General features: G+C 49.1%; 1 long non-coding RNA gene across 1 annotated transcript in view; it reads right to left on the bottom strand.

The window, feature by feature from the left end:
• Positions 1–323: 323 nt before the first annotated feature.
• LOC129488868 (uncharacterized) overlaps positions 324–16,374 on the bottom strand; it is a 37,046-nt gene continuing 20,995 nt past the window's right edge. The window contains exons 2-3 of the long non-coding RNA XR_008659729.2: positions 666–854; positions 324–545 (exon numbers count right to left, since the gene is read on the bottom strand). This is a non-coding gene — a long non-coding RNA (uncharacterized lncRNA). The remainder of the gene's footprint in view (positions 546–665; positions 855–16,374) is intronic.

Raw genomic sequence — 16,374 nt, 5'->3', positions numbered from 1 at the left:
TGTGGCCAGAGTCATGATGCTGTTTGTACTCCCTGCTTTTGTGAAATGAGAAACATGTTTGGGTTTCCCTTATCGAAAAAAAGGTTAATTGGGAAATTCGATGGTGTCTTTTGTGAAGACACTCCAGCCACCTTTCAGCTGTCTGTGGCACTATAATGCCTTTTTTCCAGTATAGACTTGCAAGGAAGGATGCCCGTTTACTCAACAAATTTTTTTTCATTTTGATTTTTAATCGACAATAATCGCATCTATTTATGGAGTACAATGTGATATTCTGAAATGTGTAGACATCGTGAAACGATTTCACTCAACAAATAGGCACCTTCCATGCACCAGCCCCTGGTGATTCTGTGTTGGACAGCCTGCCCACTGGAGCTGGTCGGGGAGCAGCTGCCCAGAGCTAAGGGAGCACAGCCTCAGAGCTGCGCAGGCTCCGGTTCAGACCCCAGCTCGCCACTCACTGTGCGGGGCCTCTGCTCACCCATCTTGCTGGAGTCACAGCAAGCCAGACTCAGCATGGTTCCAGGAACGATGGAAAGAGAAACCTTTTGAAAAATTAAATTTAAAAAACAGTAAAACTAAACATCATACCTTTTCAAATACCTACATATGAAAAACTATATAGCTGTCTTTTTAATTTAAATGCAGGATTCAGGAGTGGTCACCTGGGTGAGGGAGAGCACAGGCCCTCAATAGAAGCAAGTTACGGACGATGATCTGGTTTTCGTGTTGGTGGTGGGCTCACAGGACTTATTACACACATACGCACATAAAATTAACACACTGGACCAGTCGTGAGCGTGCGGCATAAACCAAGGGCCGTAGTGATCAGATCCTGGGTTCCTGAGGTCCTCCTGAGAATTAAAAACCAAAATGGAAAGGTGTGGACAGGGAGCGTGGCTCATAGGAGGCTCATGTCATGCCTCCTCCCTGTCTCCCGTCCTGGAACATGGCATTTCCTCAGTTTGGAAAAGCAGATTTGGGCCATCCCAACAAGTTTTAAAAGAAACAAAAGGCATGTTTCCCTCCTGAGAAATCAGGGTTCCAGGAGCCCATCCGTCACCACGCAGGCACGCGACAAACTTCGTGGATGGGCCCATGTCAGGTCCACCCTGTGACACCACTGCCTGGAGTGAGGCCACCTGTGCCCACCACGCTGGGCTTGTGGAGCCGGCCACAGGGAACAGCTGCAGCTGCAGGAGGTGTCGGAGCGCCCCTCACCATAGCCATCATGTTAATGTCCTTCAGAGAAACAGGACCAGTAGGATATGGAGATATAGAGCCCATATATCAATACATAAAGGAATTGGCTGTCACAGTTTTGGAGATGGGTGAGTCCGCAGGCTGGAAACCCAGGAAGAGCTGATGCTTCCATTCAAGTCTGAAGGCAGCAGAAAGCCAGTGTCCCAGCTCAAAGGCCACCAGGCAGGAAGAATTCTCTCTTACCTGGGGAAGGGTCTCCAACAGCCTTTTGTTCTATTCAGACCCTCAATGGATTGGAGGAGGCCCACATGCATTGGGCAGGACAAGCTGCTTTACTCAATCCACCAACTCAAGCATGAATCTCGTCCGGAAATACCCTTGCCCACATAGCCAGGGTAATGTCTGACCACATATCTGGGCACCCTATGGCCCAGTCAAGTTAACACAGTAAAATCAACCATCACAGCCACCAGGGGCCCAAGTGAGAGCCCGGCATCCACACGCCCGCTTACCTGGCCCAGGACACTGGCTTTTGCCGGCCTGCGCTTTGGTGTCATGGCCTGGCCCACGTCAAGGGCAGCATAAGACACTGCCGGGAAAGTTCCTGGTGTCATTGGTAGACTGAGGATGCTGGCAATGCCATCACCCCACCTCCTCTGTGAGTTGCCAGATTTAGCAAATAAAAATAAAAGAACTCCCAGTCACATTCGAATTCAGGTAAATGATGAGCAAGGCTCGAGTGGATATCCCAAGCCATCACTGCATGCATTCCGTGCGTCTACCTCACTCACGGCTTCATCCTGCTTTCCTACCATTCTGTTTCCTTCTGATTCCCTTGCTTCCTTCAAATTCAGAGGGATGGACAGAGACTAGGAATGGGGCCAGCCTGTCTGCCCTGCCCTACTGTCTGCATGAGTCTCCCTCCAGTGGTCCTACTGTGTGTGCCAGGCCCCTGGGCGGCCTCCCACCTTTGGCAGAGCCCTCCTTCTCCTCTCTGTCCCCTCTCCTCTTTTCTCTGCCTGGACTGAAGTGCCTTGTTCCCTTGGTGCTCAGCTTTTGAATGAGACCACGTTGCTGGAGCACGATCTATCCATGCCCATCACATGATGCTTGTGGCCCTGGTTTTCCAACAAGTGACCTGAGCCACTCCAGGTTACCCCTCCCATGGCATCTATGTGGCCTCCAAGGTTCCTGAAGGGCAGACATCTTGGGCGATGGGCCTGAAGAGCCTTCAGTGGATGTGCTGGTTTTGTGGCCACCCAGTGGGCAAAAGGCTTCTATTTAGGGGGCCTATAAACCTCGAACCCCAGCAGACCTGCTTGATGGCCTGTGATAGACGGTCATAAGGGTCAGATGTCCTGGACTGAGAGGCAGGACCTCGTCTGCTACATCAGGTTATTGTGTGACATGAGCAATCTGCTTCACCTTCAGGCCGGTTTCCTCATCGCCAGGGCCCTGCTTGTCAATCTAAAGTTTGGTCCTCCACCCAAAACCCACTGATTCTGCTTATGGATAAAGCAGATGATCTGGCCAGTGTGAAGATTAGCAGAGTGGAGAGGCTCAGCTAATAGCCAGTCTTCCCCAGAATAAATATTCATCCATTTGCTCATCAAAAAAGCAAAGATTTGCTCACGGATAGAGCCTAGAACAAAATCATCCACACACTTGAGATGCTCACAAAGGCTGACTTTGTGATGCCACTCGAGTGGGGATGATGTTGGAAAAGTGATTTGGTCTTCGAAGACTAGACATTGAGCAGCCGTCTCCGGCTAATGAAAAAAGGAGCCAGTGGAACTTGACATTGGCTGGAGTTCAAGTGTTGCCACTTTATTTGTGCTGTGCTTCGAGGGGCCATCAGAGAATGAGGGCCAAAGGAAGAGAGAAGTGGAGATGGGACCGCCTGGCCAGCCGCTGTCTCCTGACTGTGTTGTACAGGACAGAGTGGACCTTGCTGGACGTGAGAGAATGGGCACATGATCCACTGCTCCCCCTGCTGTGAGATTCAACATCATCTCAGTGCCAAGCTTTCCCCCAAATGACAGGTTGTGACCAAGTGATCCATAAGAGCAGTTTATAAGGTCTTCACACCCTTCACAATAGCAGTAAAATTCATCCAAGCCCCAGGCTTCAAATCTAATACATCACCTAAGCCTGAAACTCAGTACATGGGGAAACTGAGGCTCAGAGAGGAAGGGAACATGACTTGCCAGGATTGCACAGGGAGACAGAGCCCTGCTCTAGCCACTGAACCCACTGAACAACTCCATGTGGCCCCATCACAGGACCCCTGCCCCATAAAACCACCAAGATGCCAGCTTCAGCTTCAACAGGCTGCGAAACGGAGCGGCCCGTGCAGGGAGGAGGGAAAAGCAGCAGCAGTCTGCAAGGCAGCAAAGCTGCATGTTCCCCGCTTTGGGCCACGGGGAAGGCTTTACCTCTGCAGGATGGTGACTCTGCACACCAGTAACTATTAATTGTATGGCTGTGGAAAACCAGACATCAGTTTCAAAGGGACTCCCCCTCCAGTTTCGAGACAAGGACAGTTGGATGATGGAAAGATTCTACGCTGAGACCAAACATACATCAAGCCGGTTTTGGCAGCGTCTGGAATCCAGGCTGCACTTGGGGCCAGCTCACCCCCTCCGCCAAGCTCTAACATGTTGCCAGCCTCTCCCCGGGTCCCTGTGCTTGATGAAGGGACAGCCCGAGTAGACAGAGGAGATGAATTCCAGGAATTTGATCTTTCAACACCCAAGACACTGGAGCCTGGAGGCGAGAAATCCTTTCCTGTGTCTTTAAGCAGCTTCCATGCTTCTCAGCTCCAAGCAGGACAGCCCTAGACCTTCTGATCTCTTCTCATTCACTCATCTACCAATAAAATGGCAGGGAGCACCTACTGTGTGCCAGGCCACTGCAGCCCAGAACCCTCCTGTGCTGGGGCCCCTGCACCCCCCCTCTCAGGGCACACACTGCCCCATCTTGCACCTGCCTCTGTCGTGTCTCATTCTCCCCCCAGATCATGAGTGTTCATGGGCAGAGACACAATAGGGTCCTTGGAGATGATCAGGTTAAGATGAGGTCGCCGGGCACAGTGGTTCATGCCTGTAATCCCAGCACTTTTGGAGGCCGAGGTGGGTGGATCAACAGTTCAAGAGGCAGGTGGTCAGGAGTTCAAGACCAGCCTGGCCAACATGGTGGAACCCTGTCTCTACTAAAAATACAAAAATCAGCCAGGTGTGGTGGTGGGTGCCTGTAATCCCAGCTACTTGGGAGGCTGAGGCAGGAGAATTGCTTGAACCCAGGAGGCGGAGGTTGCAGTGAGCCAAGATCGCACCATTAACTCCAAAGGTTAGTGGTTAGTGCGCACTCCAGCCTGGGCAACAGAGCAAGACTCTGTCTCGGAAAAAAAAAAAAAGTGGGGTTATGAGCTGTGTCCTTACAAAAGGGGGAGTCTGGACACAGACAGCCTCCTGGGAGAGCACCACACAATGATAAAGGCAGAAATCAGAGTGATGCCTCTACAAGCCGAGCGATGTCACAGATCACCAGATGCCAGGAGACTGGCCTGGGACAGAGCAGGAGAGAGCCAGCCCTGCTGAACCCTCAGTCTCAGAGCCCCAGCCTCCAGAACTACAGGACAATAACCATCTATTGTTACACTGCCCAGTGTGCATTGCTTTGTGATGGCAGCTGATATGGTTTGGTTGTGTCCCCACCCAAATCTCATCTCGAATTGTAGTTCCCATAATCCCCACGTGTCATGGGAGGGACCCAGTGGGAGATAATTGAATCAAGCAGGGCTTTTTCCCATGCTATTCTTGTGATAGTGAGTGAATTCTCACAAGATCTATGGTTTTATAAGGGGCTTTTCTTCCTTTCTTTGGCACTTTTCCCACCACCCTGTGAAGAAGGTGCCTTGCTTTCCCTTCCCCTTCTGCCATGATTGTAAGTTTCCTGGGGCTTCCCAGCCAGACAGAACTGTAAGTCAATTAAACCTCTTTCCTTGGCCGGGCGCGGTGGCTCACGCCTCTAATCCTAGCACTTTGCGAGGCCAAGGTGGCCAGATCACCTGAGGTCAGGAGTTTGAGACCAGCCTGGCCAACATGGTGAAACCCCATCTCTACTAAAAATATAAAAATTAGCTGGGCATGGTGGCACACGCCTGTAATCCCAGCTACTCGGGAAGCTGAGGCAGGAGAATCACTTGAACCCAGGAGGTAGAGGTTGCAATGAGCTGAGATCGATCGAGCCACTGCACGCCAGCCTGGGCAACAGAGCAACAGAGCGAGACTCCATCTCAAAAAAAAAAAAAAGGGAAAGAAAGAAAAAGAAAAAACCTCTTTTTATAAATTACACAGTCTCAGGTATTTCTTCATAGCAGCATGACAATGGACTGATACAGCAGCCTTAGCAAGTGAATAGAGATTTGGGTGGAAATTTGGTGAGAACGAGTGCTAGTTGAACGTGTACAATGAGATAAGCCAACATCTTGCCTTTCAGGTAGGAGGCTTCAGAGTCAGGTGCGGCTGATGACCACACACACTGAGCATTTTTTACGTAGCAGACAGACATCCTCTCACGCTTCCATGTCTGCTCACCTGGCCCTGCTAGGCAGTCATTAGCACCGCCCTCTACTTAGACACGAGAAGAAGGGATACGGCTGGGTGGCTTGCTGGAGTTGGCTGTGGGACGTGAGCCCAGGTGGCCTGACTCCAGAGCCCAAATTCCTAAATGACAAGTTCTCCTGTCCTGCCAGCAGGTGTGTGTTGGCCCCAGCTCTGCCTCTCACTGGCTGTGCTGTTTAAACACACCTCTCTGAGACTCGGTTTTCCCATCTACAAAATGGAGTCTTCCTCGAAGAAGAGGTGAGGAAAGGAGCCAGGTTGGGGGCGTGCCCAGGACTGAGCCTGCAGAGGTGACTTTCTTGGGGGACAACTAGGACAAGGACACTCGTACTGATGGTTCTCAGACAAGATCGACCGTGCTGAGGGCCATCTGAGTCAGATAGAGAGGAGGCAGATGGGTATGCACGCCACCTGCACAGGTGCCATCACACTATCACCCCTGGCAGGGGAGAGAGCTGGGATGTGGACACTGTCACCACATCCTGAGTCTGAAATCCAGCGGGTGTCCAAGTGAGCCCAAGGGAAAGGGTCTCTCACCCATCGCCATGCTCAGGAGAAGCCAGTGCTTGGGCTTGTGCCCTGGATCTTGGCATGCTGGGCACTGCAGGTCTCCGCCCCGCCATGGACTTTGCAGGGAAGAGTGAGAGCCTCTCCAGCTGGTCATCCCTGGTCCCACTCACATGGCCAAAGGCAGTGCGGGAGGGTGGGAGCGGTGATGGAGAACAAGCTTGCATAAAGGCCCACCCTTAGGCCACCTATCTGCACAGTTCGCCAGCTCCCCACACACACTCAGCGTTTCACCGGCTCCTCTCCCACCATGTCATCACGGCCTTGGTCCTCACTGAACAGGAGTCACCTGGAGAGAGCGGGCTCCCCTGTTCCCCCCTGTCGCCCTGGCTGTGCTTCTCCCTGCCCTGGGCAATCTGCCCCCTCCACTGCCGTGGGGTGTCCTTCCCGTGCACATCAGTTAGGGCACATACCCTGGCCTGGAAAGGACAGAGGCCCTCACGAGCGAGGCCAGGAGCCCACGGCATTCAAGGCTGTCCGCTCTGGGCCTGCCCGGCCTCCCAGCTTCCACCTCCTCCATTGCTGACGGGGACCTTCCTGTCACGCCATGCACAACCCCCACGCGCAGCTAGGCTCCCCCCAGGCCTTTGTGCACAGTTTCTTCTGCCAGAAATGCTCTTCCCACCCTTCCCCACCCACGGAAGCCCAGCTCTTGGTTCAAGCATTCTTCAACACACCCCGCTGCTGTGGCTCCCCCAGGGCCCCAGGGCCTCCAGAGAGCTCTACTCTGGACATGGAAGTCAGATGAATTCCCTAAAATATGCCAAAAAGCTTGCATCTGTCCTACGCGAAAACCAGCCGTGGCTCCTGTGTGTACAGGAAACCCCATCTCCTCACCTGGCCTCCACCTCCTGTGCCTCTGTGCCTGCCAGCCGTCCCCTCTCACACCCTCTACTTGTTCTCCTCCCTCTTTGGGGCTAGACACACCTGGGTTTACATTTCTGTTCCCATGTGACCTTGGACATGTCACCCACTCTCACTGAACTGAGTGAGGTTTTTGTGTTTTTTTTGTTTTTTGTTTTTTTTGAGAAAGGGTCTCACTCTGTCATCCAGGCTGAAGTGCAGTGGCACAATCACAGCTCACTGCAGCCTTGACTTCCCAGGTTCAAGCAATCCTCCCACCTCAGCCTCCTGAGTGCTGGGGCTACAGGCACACGCCACCATGCCCAGCTAAGTTTTTGGATTTTTTGTAGAGACGGGGTTTCACCATGTTGGGAATTGGAACTTTTTAAGTTTCTTTGCAGCGCTGAGGTTCTCATGTGGGAGGAGACGCCAAGTTGGGAACATCTGTTCAAGGGGTCGCCAGGCCACTTGGAAAAGGAGTCTCCCCGAGTCGGCCCCCCAAGAACATCTGCAAAGGGCTCATGTGCGACCCTGCAGTTTGATCTACATAAACCACTAACCTTTGGAGTCTTAGAGAGGATTAAAATAGGAAACCATCTCCGCCTCCCACACGGGGTAGACAGTTTTCACAGTTCACACAGCTCTTTGGCTCAGAGATCCGGGGCTGCCGTTCCAGCATTTTCAGACATGACGATCAATACTTTAAAAATGGATTAAAAGGAAAGGTGAATAGCGATGACAGCAGGATGTCTGGTTACCTGCCTGCCGGGATATCTCCTTTTGCTTCTGAACAAGCCCAGAGTGGGACCTGCACATGCACACACAAGCACACACACATGCCCGCACATGCCAGCACACAGACACACACAAGCACACACACATGCCCGCACATGCCAGCACACAGACACACACAAGCACACACACATGCCCCCACATGCCAGCACAGATACACATGCATGCCTCACATGCCAGCACACAGACACACACAAGCACACACATGCCCGCACATGCCAGCACACAGAGACACATGCATGCCCACACATGCCAGCACACAGACACACACAAGCACACACACATGCCTGGACATGCCAGCACACAGAGACACATGCATGGACGCCACTCCCTGGTGAGTTTTCTGTGAGGCCGGCAGAACTTGAGTTTGGGGGCTCGTCACTTGCAAGGCCCCTTCTAAGGTCTGGAAGGAGCAGAGGGTCGTGGTCATAGAGAAACAGTCAAAGTCAAGGCTGGAAAAGCAAAAGTCAAATCTAAGAGGAGACCAGCGAGCCAGGGTGAGGCTTTCCATGACAACACCTGCGACGAGAAAGGACAGTTCAGGTGGCTCCACATTTGGGCACAGAGTCGGTCCCGAGAGATACCCTTGAGGGTCACCCATCCCCACCATTCTGCAGATGAGGAAATCCAGGCCCAGTGAAGCAGCAGCCTGCTGTCCTTACCCCTGCGACCTGGACACAGGTGGCCTTTTCTTTGGGCTACCAGCTGGCGGTGGGAAGGACGTGAAGTCTTGGCCTCTGGTTCACCCAGAGCAACGAGCTCCAGGGAGTGGCATTTGTTCATTGGACAAATATTGATTGAGCTCCTCTGTGCCAGAGCCCCAGCTAGGTCCTTCGGGTTGCAAGGTGCAGTCTCTGTCCCTGGGGAGCCCCAGGTCTGGGGGAGACTGCCCTGGCAGTGCTGAGCGGACAGCAGGGCAGGAGGCCGTTCAGGAAGGGGGATGCTGGAGGTGAGGGGTGAGAGCTTCCAGGAGCCACAAGTGGCTTGGCAAGGCTAGAGTACGGGGGGCGGGGGAGCCAGGCACTCGGCACTCGCTGACGCTTGCCTGAGAGTCGGGGTGGGCTCCTGGCATCCAAGCCGCCTCTCCTGGAGCTCCTGGCGCTTCTGGCTCTGAGAACCCAGACGAGGAACCTCCCTCAGTTCCTATCTAACAGTTTGCTTTCTGGGCAACCTTTCCCATCTCCGAGTTACATGCTCGGAGGAGACTTCAGAGTGTCGCGCTGACATTTCAACTTCTCCAAGCTGCTTGTCACCTCCGTGTTTTATTTCTATGCAGCATGTAAGAGGGCGGTATCTGGCCAGCGCGGAGCCCAGTGAACGGGTCTGGCCTTTTCCCATGGAACATTTGAAAGGTTCTTGGCAGGATCCTGAATACCTATCAGAGGGGGCTGCCGAGCCCACTGGAAGAGCTCCAGGGAGAGGGAAGAGAGTTCCAGAAACCAAAGGCACTTTCTGAACCTCCAATCTAAGGAAAGCACCTGCTGGTGGGTTCCACCGACCAGGGGTTACAGGAAGGCAGGCTTGTAAACCTATGAAAGGCGACCTGCCTTCAGAAGCTGTGTGATTTAGGGGAAAGCGGCAGGACCTGGAGCCAGAGGACCTGTGTTCCAGTCTCAGCTCCCAGCTCCCCCTCTTTCTGGCTGTGTGAGGCTGGTCTGCTTGCCGACCATGTCTGGGCTCCAATCTTGTTCTCTACATAAGTGGGATAATAATAAATAGCTCATGGGGGTCCCTGGCCTTTGTAAAATGTCCAAGCTTTTTAAAATAAAAAAACACCATCTGTACAGGAGGGATTATTGCTGTCATTAGTAACACACATGATGAAAGGAAGATCCTGAATCCCTGAGTCACCAGCAGGAGCAGAACTGCCCACTAAGCTCGACGGCTCACTAAGGACCAATGCAGAAAACGCCACTCTGCGTCTTCATTAAGCCACTACATTTGGGGAGCATCTTTGTAAACAAAGCTCAGCCTTCCCAGTACTCACACATGTTCCTTTGTTATTCACCTGCCCAGGGCAGGGCTGCAGCCCCTGAGAGTGCCATTGAGTGCCATTATGTGCATGATGCCAACGATAATGGCAAGTTGGCTGTGCAGCACGCAGGTCGCCAGTGACTTCTGGAAGAAGATTTGGGAGGAGTGTAAAGACTTTCAAGTTGAGCTGCATGGGGAGGAAAAGGAGGGGGACTCATGGGAAGATCATATGGGGTCAAGGCAGAGTTTTCAGAAAGTTCTTATGTTTATTACAATATTAATGAGAAGCTGGGCACGGTAGCTCACACCTGTAATCCCAGCACTTGGAGAGGCAGAGACAGGAGGATCGCTTGAGGCCTGGAGTTTGAGACCAGCCTGGGCAACATAGTGAAACCCTGTCTCTACAAAGAATTAAAATTTAAAAATTAGCTGGGCCTGGTGGTGCATCCCTGTGTTCCATGGGAGGCTGAGTCGGGAGGATCTCCTGAACCCAAGAGGTCGAGGCTGCAGTGAGCTGTGATTGTGCCACTGCACTCCAGCCTGGGCAACAGAGTGAGACCTTGTCTAAGTAAATAAATAAAAGTATGAGTGGGAAGGAGCCAGATGTTGGGGGGAGAAGAAGACAAACATGTAGGAGGGGAGGCCTTGATTGAATATAAGGTCCCTAGGAAGAGCGGGAGATAGGACTTAGTACGCAGATAGAGGGATTGGTCACTTGTAGGACAGTGGACCCCTCTCAAGTAATTCCTGTGAATATTTAATCATATAAACCATGTCAAGTACTTAGCACAGCAAACAGCACTTAGGAAAAAGTATCTGATGTTAAATGATATCATTTGAGACTGGGAATAAATGTTCATTTTGATTAAATGCCTTTAAGCATCTTTGAGATAATCATGTATGTTTTTTCTTATGTAATTTATGGACGTGATTTCTTATACTAATAGGTTTTCTTTAACATTAAACCATTCTTACATTCCTGAGACAAAGTCTACTGGACTTTGATGAATAATTAACATGCTATTGAATTTGACTGGTAAGTATTTTATTTAGAAATTTTACATCTATGTTCATAGGTGAGATGGGTCCATCATTATATTCAAGGGTCAGCTTTGGTAGATTTTTGGTGATGAGCTTATTTTAACTTTGCAAGATTATTTGGGTCGTTGATCTTTCCTTTTTTTTTTTTTTTCTTTTTTGGAGACAGAGTCTTTCTCTGTTGCCCAGGCTAGAGTGCAGTGGCGCGATCTCGGCTCACTGCAAGCTCCACCTCCCAGGTTCAAGCAATTATCCTGCCTCAGCCTCCCAAGTAGCTGGGACTACAGGCACCCGCCACCACACCTAGATAGTTTTTTCATATTTTCAGTAGAAACGGGGTTTCACTGTGTTAGCCGGGACGGTCTCGATCTCCTGACCTCATGATTTGCCCCCTTTGACTTCCCAAAGTGCTGGGATTACAGGCATGAGCCACCGCACCCAGCCCTGGGTGGTTGACCTTTTCTACACTGTGGAAGAGTTATTTATATTTATATATTTATATATACATATATACACACACATACATATACATATGCACACTCTGTTCCTTGAATATTCTAAAAAACCTACATTTAAAACTACCTGAGAGTCAGAGGAGATGAAAAAAAACAATGTGGCCTGAAACCTTCTTTTGAAAATACTTTCATGAAAATTTTAATGATTTATATAATTATTAAAGTTTTTTGTATCTTCTCAAGTTTTTGTTGTTGTTGTTGTTGTTGTTGTTGTTGAGACAGCATCTCGATCTGTTGCCCAGGCTGGAGTGCAGTGGCACGATCTTGGCTCACTGCAACCTCCACCTCCTGGGTTCAAGCAATTCTCCTGCCTCAACCTCCCAAGTAGCTGGGACTACAGGCACCCACCACCACACCCGGCTAATTTTTGTATTTTTAGTAGAGATGGAGTTTTGCCGTGTTGGCAGGCTGGTCTCGAACTCCTGACTTCAGGTGATCCACCCACCTCAGCCTCCCAAAGTGCTGGGATGACAGGCGTGAGCCACCACGCCCTGCTAGTCTCAAGATTTTTGATAATTTATAATGGTCCACATAATTGCCTATTTTCAAAGCATTAGCATAATTATTACATATATGCTATTCTTTTTGTAAATCAACTCTGCAATTATATTCCCTTTGTTGCGTTATGTATATTTTGCAACCTTTTATTTAACTAGAGTTACCAGTTTATTGAAATTCCTTCATTTTTCAAATTAGCTCACATTTATCTATCAACTCTGTTTTCTTCTATATTGAGTTTCGCTTTATCTTTTTTAATTTTATTAGGATTGCTTTTCCCTCCTTTTCTAATTTATTGAGTTGAATGTTTAAATCATACATGTCTTAGCTTTCTTTTTGGTAAACAATGCATTTAATACTATGACTCTGTCTTGAGGAATGGCTTTATTCTTATAAGGAACAGTGTTTTTATTTTCATTACTTTCCAAATATTCTGTAGATTGTATTTTGTTCCTCTGTGTTTCAGTAGTTAAGAAGATTTTTTAAAAAATTACAATTACTTATGGTTTAATTTTGTTTTGATCAGAAAATGTGATCTGTGCAACGTACGTCTTTTGGAACACAATAGGGTGTTCATGACCAGTGTATCCTCGGTTCTGGTCAGTGTCCCATGGATGCTAGAAAATAAGGTAAAAATGAGGTACATTCTTTACTTGTGTGTGCAAAAGAAGACACGTTATTGATTATACCGTTAAAATCTCCATTACCTTATTTTTTTATCTGTTGATTTCTCATTGCTTAAAAATGATGTGTCGGCCGAGCTCGGTGGCTCATGCTTGTAATCCCAGCACTTTGGGAGGACGAGGCAGGCGGATCACCTGAAGTCAGGAGTTTAAGACCAGCCTGACCGACATGGAGAAACCCCGTCTCTACTAAAAAAATTACAAAATTAGCCGAGCGTGGTGGTGCATGCCTGTAGTCCCCGCTACTCGGGAGGCTGAGGTAGGAAAATCTCTTGAACCCAGGAGGCGGAGGTTGCAGTGAGCCGAGATCGTGCCATTGCGCTCCAGCCTGGGCAACAAGAGTGAAACTCTGTCTCAAAAAAAAAAAAAAAAAAAAAATTATGTGTCCAAGCTCTCCCTACAATGAATTTCTATCACTTACTCCAAATATTGCTAATAGTTTTGCCTTACAAAGTTTGGGGTTAAGTATTATACCCACATGGTAGATTAGACTTTTATTTCCTTCACCAGACCTTTTTTGCCTTGTGGTTGGGATCTACTTAATCTGTTAGTAACACAGAAAATCTTGGGGGTTTTCATTTAAATTTGAATTAGTCTGACATATATTTGCCTTGTGTGGGGGCAGAGTGCGTGCATGCATGCACGCATGTGTGTGTGTGCATGTGTGTGCATGCATGCGTGTGCGTGCATGTGTGTGCGTGTGGTTTTTAGATATACATATGTGAGCTACTTGTCTTTGTACTTCATATGCTGTTTCCTCTTCCCAGAATGTTCCTACCTTCCACGCTGATCTTCTCACCATCACCTCCTCTCATCATCTACTCTCTGTCTCCAGAGAGCATTACTCCATCTCAGTTCAGTGTTATTTCGATACTTGATCAAAGATCGCCTTCTCCAAGAAGCCCTCTGACTTGCTCCTTCCTCTGAACCCAGAACTTTCTCCATCCTTCTCTGAAACACCAGCTACTTTGTAGGATAATGAGTTTTAAAGGTATTTTTTTTTCTATGACCAATGTATTTTCCAAATGAAAACTTAGTGTGTGGGGTCTGTCCATAACATATGTGGTTTGGGAGGGGAAAAACCAACTTGATGAGCTTGGAATTTTTCTGGAAAGTCTTAGATATTTGGTTGCTAGATGATTCTTCCTCCACTAAGATAAAGCAAAATAAAATACAGCTGGGAAGACCTGCCAAACCATTTACTATCTGGGCAAGCCATACCACCTCCTGAGCCTCCAATTTACCATCTGTAAAATTAGGATAACAATGTTGTCATCGGAAGTACTTGGTAAGAGAAACAGAGGCAGGAGTTAATGTGGTTATAATGAATGAGAATGGACTTTGAAAATTATAAACTCTATCAGCACCAGATAATAAATCCCTTTTAAGTAGGTTACACGAGTGTCTCCTCTTTGTGTACCGTCTGTCCCCGATGTCCCTGTCATGGGGGACTCGGAAAACCCCTCTATCTAGCCTAGCATTTCTGTCACCATCATATAACTCTTTTTCCTTCTTATGGAAAACAGATGGGATTAACAGATTGTAACTATTGTCTCTTGTTCTTAAGCAAGGTACACAAGGATCTGTGTGTCCCCTTACAGAAGACAGGCTCCATGGTGCCACAGGGACGGGAACATATGAGGTCTGCAAATACCCTCAGACTTCCTCTCTGTTTAGAAATCAAGCTTGCCTTGTGTATCAGTTAGGATCATGTTCAACCACATGTGACTGAAAACCCAAAATAACAGTGACTCAAATACGAGAGAAACTTATTTCTTTTTCACATTGAAGAGATCCAGAAGTACGAAATACAGGACTGATACAAGAGACACACGGCCTTCAGGAACGTGGGCTCTTTCTAGCTTGCTGCTGCGCCATCACCGAGGAGTGACCCTCATGATCTAAGATGGCTGCTAGAGTTCCAGCCATCACATCCATGTTCCAGGTAGCAGGAGAGAGGAAGGATCGAAGAAGGGCAAGCTCCTCCTTTTCAGAGATGACTTCCTGGGAGTCCCACAGGACACTTCTGCTTATACTTTCTTGGACAGAAGTTATTTACTTAGCTGCAAGGAAAACTAGGAGATATATTTCTTCTTTTGATAGTTAAAGTGAGAGCTAAAAATCAAGGTGTTGAGATGGCCATCTAAGATCAGCTGGCAGGAGATTCCAGGGACTTCCTAGAGGGAAAAGTATCATAGAGCAAGAGATCTTGCCAGGTTAATCTTGATAGGTTTCTTGAGGCTGGGCTTGTTTCTGGAATAGTCTGATTCAGCCACCCTGGCACCAAAAAAAAGGATAATCTAAAAAGCTGTGACGAGGGTTCCCAGTCCATCCTGCTGTGGGACCGTCCTTCTCTAGTAGCCGTTGTGAAGACCTTCAGCTTCAAGGGGGAGTGTCTGAGTGACATTTAGTGGGAACATGGGGGCCAGTGCCTAGGCTCCATCCGCACCCAGAGTTCTTGGATTGTGCCCAGAGATGAGGGGCCCTGAATCCGATTAGTTTAACTACTAAAAGAGATGTGCGTTCATTTTGTATCCTGAGCTGCTGGAAGAGAAAGCATCAGCTGTCTAAGGAAGTACTGAACTTGGAATAAATGTTCCTAGGATCTGAGTTCCTTATTTTCTGGGGAATCCTCACCAAAGGGCATGATGGGGCAAACTGGGATCCATCTGCATATGTGAATCCACACTAGCATGACACTCATCCTAGATGTGAAAACATCCCATGCCCTAAACTACAAAACCTGGATGGGCACTTAAAGGACACACGTGTGCACATGCACACACACACACATAGATGAAGAATGAGGCCAGAGAGGGAAGGACTTGGCCAAGGTGGCACAGCAATGGAATTCATCATTAGGAGTGTGAGAGGGAGATAATAATGAGAGGGTCTCAGAGCTACAAATGTGGGACATGAACTCCTGTGGCCATTCGACCAGGAAGATGCTGGGAGATCATTCTTCCCAACACAGATAAGCCAGTCCCCAAGGAAGCAGGGCCCATCAAGGATATCCTGATGACTATCACTCCAAGAGGCTTGCTCCAACCCCTGGAACCCACTTCCTAGTTCAACAAATGAGGAAAATGGCAGAAAAGCAAATGCGGCCACCAGAGCAGAAGGCATGAGGAGGTGGGACCAGGTGGTCCCATGATTGATTGGCAAATCAATTTGTCCTGGGAAAAAAGTGCCAAACCAGGTGTCCCAAAGTCCTCCGTGTCTGTTCTGAGGGAACAGAGATGGAGCTGGACATGTGGACTGATGGAAGGAACAGTGACTGGCACCCAAGGACTGGACCCTAAAAACCTGAGGCTTCTTAGCCAGGTCAGTGACTGTCCCTTCGAGTCTGTGCCCCCATCTGTGACATGAAGCCTCTGGACTATCTGATCTCAAAGTGCCATCCAGCTCTGAGTGTCATCCTCTCTGTAGAGAAGTCAGCAGGGATGGGCACAAGCCAAACGGGGAAAGAAGCACCGGCCACGGAAGGACGAGGAAGAAGGCATCCGGGGATGGCTCTGCATCTGCACCTCAGGCTCCATCTCCAAGGAGTCAGGTCTTCTCTCCATGCCTCTGTTTCCTCATCAGCAAAATGAAAAGGAAAGTCTCCACCCTGATTACCTCACAGAATTTCGTTAG

Source organism: Symphalangus syndactylus, chromosome 8, assembly GCF_028878055.3.
Source record: "Symphalangus syndactylus isolate Jambi chromosome 8, NHGRI_mSymSyn1-v2.1_pri, whole genome shotgun sequence".
NCBI classification, from domain to species: domain Eukaryota; kingdom Metazoa; phylum Chordata; class Mammalia; order Primates; family Hylobatidae; genus Symphalangus; species Symphalangus syndactylus.
Note: the sequence above shows the minus strand (reverse complement) of the source record. Positions and strands in the feature narration are given on the sequence as shown.